At 55.1% G+C, this 6,713-nt stretch overlaps 1 pseudogene; it reads right to left on the reverse strand.

Moving 5' to 3' along the window:
- Positions 1 to 299: 299 nt before the first annotated feature.
- LOC141476065 (uncharacterized) lies at positions 300 to 1,924 on the reverse strand (annotated as a pseudogene).
- Between the last annotated feature and the right edge of the window lie 4,789 nt (positions 1,925 to 6,713).

Below are 6,713 nucleotides of genomic sequence, written 5' to 3' on the forward strand. Positions count from 1 at the left end.
TCCACTGCACCAAAAGACCAGCTCCCTCCCCCTGTGTCCGTCCACTTTCTATCTTTCAAGACACCCAGCCCTAAGAGGTTAAGTGGGAATGGTCCGACAACCATTGGTGTTAAAACGGTTGTTTCCTCTCCCGGCAGTGTCCAGTTAACTGTGGCTAATGATTGTGCTTGTACATTGCCGACCGCATCAGCTACAACAACCCTCGCTTCCGTACTGAAATGCCACTACGGGACGCATCCTCAGTTCTCAAGGCTGAAATTCGAGCTCCAGTATCTACCAAAAATGTAATTGGGATTTTCTTAGGTCCTACAAAACAGGTAATCATAACATCTCCTCGCTGGTTCATAGGGAGCTGTCTGATACGTAGCCAGGCCCCTCCGCTCCTCCGCCCGCTGTTGAGAAGCGGAGCAGTGAGTTTCCCGCAGATTCCTGCTGGAGAGATCGAAAGCGGGGGGGCAGCGGAGACTCGGGGTAGAATTGCCCGGCGTCTTTGTCCAGCTTGAAGTTAAATTTTGGGGAGCCACAGGTTTCTCGGGCCACTCCTTAACCAGTTTTTCTAGCGTGTCAGTTGGTAACCCATCCATCAGATCTCGGGGAGTACCTTTCTGCCATCCCATAGTCCACAAGGTATTTCGCCTCTTGGATATCTCCCTCCCGCCACTGACCCATTGTTTTTTCTCTGGCTCTGGCAGCCGGAGGGGTTTCTAGCTCTGTCTGTCTTAACCCTTTCGAGTCTGGTTTGGCAGAGGGGACACTAACAGGACCATATTTTCACCCGTAGTTAATTAATTCTTGGGCAACTTCTCCCCATGTCCACGCCCTCCGGTTTGGATCTCTGTGATCGGGGGGTGCTCTTTCTTCCCCTTCCTCTGCTGCAGCTGCCTCACCTCGGCACGCTGCCCTAATGGTTCCTCGCAGCTGTGTACCGATTGGTTTCAAAGAGCCAGGGAGTCCTCTTATCGGCGGTGCCGTTCATTCGGGGTCTACTGGCAGCATCACGGGGGATTCTCGTTGGAGTCTAAGCTCATGGTTGGACATCATTTGCAGGCAAACCCCTTTTTGCACACTTTCCACTATCTGATCGACCGACCCGGAGATAGCAAGGGGGTCTCCTCCTTCTGAAGGACTGAGACCTCCAGCCCAATAGGCTGCTTTTTGAGTTAGGGACCAGGGAGCCCGGTGGTGGCCAGTAGTTAAGAACATTCCAGGGGCCCAATATCCTTCAGCTTCCTTCTCACTTAACAGTACCTGATCTCCACCCGATGAGGACACTCTCCACACATACTCTGTCTCTGACTCCCTGGGAGCACGGCTAAATTCTTTCTTTAGTTTAGCTAATTCCACAGCGGAGTAAGGCATTTCCTTAATGGTAAGTTGAGGGGCAGCATTTTGACCATCGTCAAACTCATACTCCACTTTGACAAGAGGCCTGGAGCGAACAAGGAGGGGCTTTCCCCTCGTCCAATTTAGCTTTCGCTTCGCCTAATTCTGTGCTGGGGTATAAGGGATCTCTTCTGCTCCCGTCCGCAAGGAGTTGTTCTTTAAGGGCGGACTGCAAACAACTCGCCTGAGCTCGCTCTTGATCTCACTGCCCCTTTAACTCCTCCACTCCTCCTTGCAAAGATGATTGTACCAGAGTCTGCAGAGACTATACAATTTGAGACTCGGCGCCGCGTCGCTGATCCCGAGCTTCTACGGCAGCAACTAAACTAGCACCCAGAACGGCGCATAGAATAGATTGCCCTTTTCCAAAGCAAAGTCTGGCATCCCTTTGTAAGGCACTGATTCGATCGGAAACACTCTGCAGATTATGCCAATTATCTCGTGCCCAATCACTACCCGGTACTGAAGGGCGCGCATTATGTTTTTCCAAAAGATCAGACAAAACATCTCGCCCCGAAGGGGGTGAGAGGCTCTCGCTCATATTTACTCAACAACAACAAAAAAAATCAAAACTCAAATCTGGTTTTCAACAACAAAGGTCGGGGGCAGTCACTCGGAGAGGTCGCACATAGCACACTAAACAATTCAACACAGATTCCCACCCCCTTACGTCTCCGAGAGGCACACACGTATGTTCACAGACCACTAACAGTCAATAAACAAATCCAAAAATAAACTCCTACTGTTCACAAAAACATCAGCACTTCTCCAATACACACAATAAGCAAATAGTAAAAACAGCACTCCCAGTCCCCAGAATCCTATCCCACCTTCGTCACCAGTAATATGTTAGGTCCCGGTCTGATTTTTTTGTCCGGGAGGGGGTTCAAAATGATTCCGGGGGCGCGATTGAGACACAAATGAGGTCTGATGCTCTTTACTGTAGTTTTATTTTTGGTACCTAAAAAATGATGCCAAATGGCAATAGAGAAAAGGCAGAGGGAGAGGAAAGGAGGAAAGGAGAAGCAGAATTTGGGAGAGCTGCAAGACAAGAAATAGTCTATCACCACCACGATGGTGGGTCCACAGGACGGCTCGATGATCCTCCGGAGTCACCGGCGTCGCATTGATCCGCGATTCTCAGGCCTTGGCAAGGGTGAGGGTGGGTGGTGGGGAGGGGTCCCCCATTGCAGTGGGGCACAACGGTCATTTATAGTCCCTGTCGACCCATAGCAGGGCCCATCGATGTGACAGTCACCTGTGCTCATCCCATCGGTGTCCCACACAGTCACTGCATGAGCCCCCCCTCGCCTCTGCTAAACGAGAAGGCAAAATCTGGAAAAACCGTGCAGTTGCATTGCAGATAAAAACCGACCAAAAAGTAGAATCATAGAATCACCCAGGTTGGAAGGGACCTTCAAGGTCATCTAGTCCAACCATCAACCTAACTCTGACAAAAAAAACCACCACTAAACCATGTCCCCCAGCACCATGTCAACCCGTCTTTTGAACACCTCCAGGGATGGTGCCTCAGCCCCTTCCCTGGGCAGCCCATTCCAAGGCTTGATAACCCTTTCAGTGTCAAAATTTTTCCTAATGTCCAGTCTGAACCTCCCCTGGGGCAACTTGAGGCCGTTTCCTCTTGTCCCATCGCCTGTGACTTGGGAGCAGAGACCGAACCCCCCCGGCTACACCCTCCTTTCAGGGAGCTGTAGAGAGCGAGAAGGTCTCCCCTCAGCCTCCTTTTCTCCAGGCTGAACACCCCCAGCTCCCTCAGCCGCTCCTCACAGGACTTGTTCTCCAGACCCCTCACCAGCTCCGTTGCCCTTCTCTGGACCCGCTCCAGCCCCTCAATGTCTTTTTTGTGGTAGGGGACCCAAAACCGGACACAGCCCTCGAGGTGGGGCCTCACCAGTGCCGATCTCAGAAGAATTTGGGCAAGGCAAGGAAGGAAAACATTCTGTTTCTCTGGGGCGATGGGAGCATCGGGGTGACATCCGAGGCATCCTTCTTGTGGGCAGCGACAGGCCAGCCCTGGTCTCTGCGGTTCAGTGTCACCATCTGCAGTGACTTCACCGAGTGCCAGCATGGAGCTTGGTGTGAAGAGGTTCTACCTCGGGTACAGAAGCAGCAGAGGACATGTTTTTCCACTGAAAACATCTTGCTGAACCTGAAATCAATTAGGAACGTGGGGCATTTTTTTGGTTTGTTTTGTCTATAGCCCGGGATAAAAAATTTGTGGACGTTTAGAAAGCTGTTATTTTGGTGTGAATAATTATCCAAAGCTCTTTATCTACCTCCCAGCGCCACTGAGAATTGTTCTTACGCATAATGTTTTCTGGTTGCAGGGAAACTTGGAGCCCTTATGTGATAACGGGGAAGTTGAATTATTCCTTCAATCTTTGTTTTGTAAAACAAAACCGAATCGGGTTGTTTCATGTAACAAACCTACAGCTTCTCAAAACACTGCAATCTGTGGTTGTACAGCCGCAGGTTTAAAGCCAAAGAATCTCAGTTTAGAATTGTAGTTACATAAATTTGGAGAGGAATGCTTCAGTAATTGAGTTTCAGTGTATGAATTCTTAAGTAATACTTCGGAAAGTGAATTTGTGAGTTTACCCCATCCTAAAGAACCCAAAGCTGACAAATTAAAACCGAGCAAGCTGCAGGAGAACAGAATCTGGTGCCCTTCCTTCATAGCTAAAATAAACTTTCATCTTTTTCTTTTGTAAGCTGATGACATGCAATCGCCTTCACTCCTCATTTCTGTGGGTCTTACAGGAAAGTCGTTTATGGCCCTGAACTCCAGCTTATCTATTTTGTGGCAATTTGTACACATGTAATTCTGGGTCAAAGTTGCTGTTTAACTGAATTAGCTTTTCCCACACCTAGTGAGTTTGATAACTTTTCTAGACTGAGATTCTGTCTCTTCTTGATTAGGAAATGAAAGCTGAAACAAGACATACTGTATAGTCTCACAGGAGTCCTTTAGAGCCTCCGGGATCGTGAGGGCTTCATTGAACATGACGAATCAGAATTAGGTCTTTCTTGATAAGCTCCGCCAGAATACTTGGAGTAGATTGCTTCTTGATGTCCTCCCGACCCCAGGAACATTACCTTTGTATATTAAAACATTCTGAAAAACAAGGCACACGGGATACATATGTCACAGACTTTATTAAAACTATCCGTAACGGCTCTTCTCTGGACCGGTCTCCGAGGAGCTGATTGGGAACCTCCCTCTTACAAGTCCCTTACAAGCACAGGGAACTGTTGTCTTCCTGGGGGTGTTGGTGGACAGCCGGCTGAACATGAGCCAGAAGTGTGCCCAGGTGGCCAAGAAGGCCAACGGCATCCTGGCCTGTCTCAGGAACAGCGTGGCCAGCAGGAGCAGGGCAGCGATGGTGCCTCTGTCCTGGGCACTGATGAGGCCTCACCTCGAGGGCTGTGTTCAGTTCTGGGCCCCTCACTCCAGGAAGGACATTGAGCTGCTGGAGCGTGGCCAGAGGAGAGCCACCAAGCTGGTGAGGGGTCTGGAGAACAAGTCATACGAGGAGAGGCTGAGGGAACTGGGCATGTTTAGTTTGGAGAAGAGGAGGCTGAGGGGAGACCTCATTGATCTCTACAGCTCCCTGAAAGGAGGGTGTAGAGAGGTGGGTGTTGGCCTCTTCTCCCAAGGGAATAATGACAGGAGCAGAGGAGATGGTCTGAAGTTGGTGGCAGGCCCCCCCCCAGGCCCCCAAACCAACCAGGGCCCCCGCCAAGACACTCGGAACCCCCCCAGTCCTCCTACAGCCCCCCCAGCCCCCCCAACCCCTAGAGCCCCCTCCTGTCCTCCTACAGCCCCCCCCAGGCCCCCTGACTCCCCCCAAACCTGGGGGGGCAGCGGGCATCAGTGCGTCGGAAGTTGTAGGAGCTGCCGGGGGGGCCCTGGGGAGGGGTAAAAATTGGGGGCAGTGAGGGGGGGCACCCCTAAAATATCGGGGTGCTAGTTTGGGGAAGGGGGGGGGCTCACCTGCGGGCGGCGGGGGGGGCGGGCGGCGGCGGGACCCCCCCCGGCCCTGCCCTGAAGGGAAGCTGTAAGAGACCCTCCGTATCCTGCCCGGGTTTTGGGGGGGGCCCCCCCGGGCGGGGGGGTACAGGGGGGAGGTTTGGGGGTGCAGGGGGGAGGTTGGGGGGGGGGAACCCCCAGAGCCCCCCCCCGCCGTTACCTATTGGGCGGAGAGTGGCCGGGGCCGCTCACCTGCTGTCGGTGAGCGGGGAGGGGGGGGCGGCAGGGGGGGGCCCCCCCAGGAAAGCGGGGGGCAGCGGGGGGGGCGCCCGCGTGTGCAGCCCAAAGAGCCCCTTGCGCTTCTTCATCTCCCGGCCCGAGATGAACCTGGGAGGAGAGGGGGGGGTCGAGGGGGGGGGGCTGCTGGAGTGGGCTGAGAGATCAACCTGGGGGGGGAGGAAGGGGTGGGGGGGGCTGTGGGGGGGCTGTGGGGTGGTTTCGGGGGAGGGTCTTTTAGGGGTTGGGAGGGGCTGGGGGCTTGGAGGGGGGGCTTCGGAGCTTTGGGGGGGGCTTTGAGATGAACCTGGGGGGGAGAGGGGGGGTTGGGGGGAAGAGGCGCTTCTGGGGAGGGCTGGGGGGGGCCTGATGGGGGAGCCTTGGGCGTTTGGGGGGCGGATCTTGGGGGGGTCTGGAGGCGGCTCTGGGGTGGTTTGGGGGGTCGGAGGGGGGGTCTTTTAGGGGGTTGGGAGGGGCTGGGGGCTTGGAGGGGGGGCTTCGGAGCTTTGGGGGGGGCTTTGAGATGAACCTGGGGGGAGGGGGGGGGCTGCGGGGGCTGAGAGATGAACCTGAGGGGGGGAGGAGGGGTTTGAGGGGATCTGGGGGGGGTTAAGGGGGGGTCTTTTAGGGGCTTGGGGGAGCTGGGGGCTTGGGGGGGAGGCATTGAGATGAACCAAGGGGGAGAGGGGGGGCTGAGAGATGAACCTGGGGGGGGAGAGGGGGGGTTGGGGGGGAGGGGCGCTTCTGGAGAGGGCTGGGGGGGGGGCCTGATGGGGGGGCCTTGGGTTTGGGGGGAGGGTCTTGTGGGGGTCTGGAGGGGGCTCTGGGGTGGTTTGGGGGAGGGGGGGGGGCTTTTGGGGGGGCTGAGAGATGAACCTGGGGAGGAGGAAGGGTTTGGGGAGGGGGCTGGGGGGGGCCTTTGGGGTGGTTTGGAGGGGTCGGGGGGGGTCTTTTAGGGGGTCTGGGAGGGGCTGGGGGCTTGGAGGGGGGGCTTTGGGGGGGGCTTTGAGATGAACCTGGGGGGAGAGGGGGGGGCTGGGGGGGCTGAGAAGCGAACATGGGG

Source organism: Numenius arquata, chromosome 28, assembly GCF_964106895.1.
Source record: "Numenius arquata chromosome 28, bNumArq3.hap1.1, whole genome shotgun sequence".
Taxonomy (NCBI): domain Eukaryota; kingdom Metazoa; phylum Chordata; class Aves; order Charadriiformes; family Scolopacidae; genus Numenius; species Numenius arquata.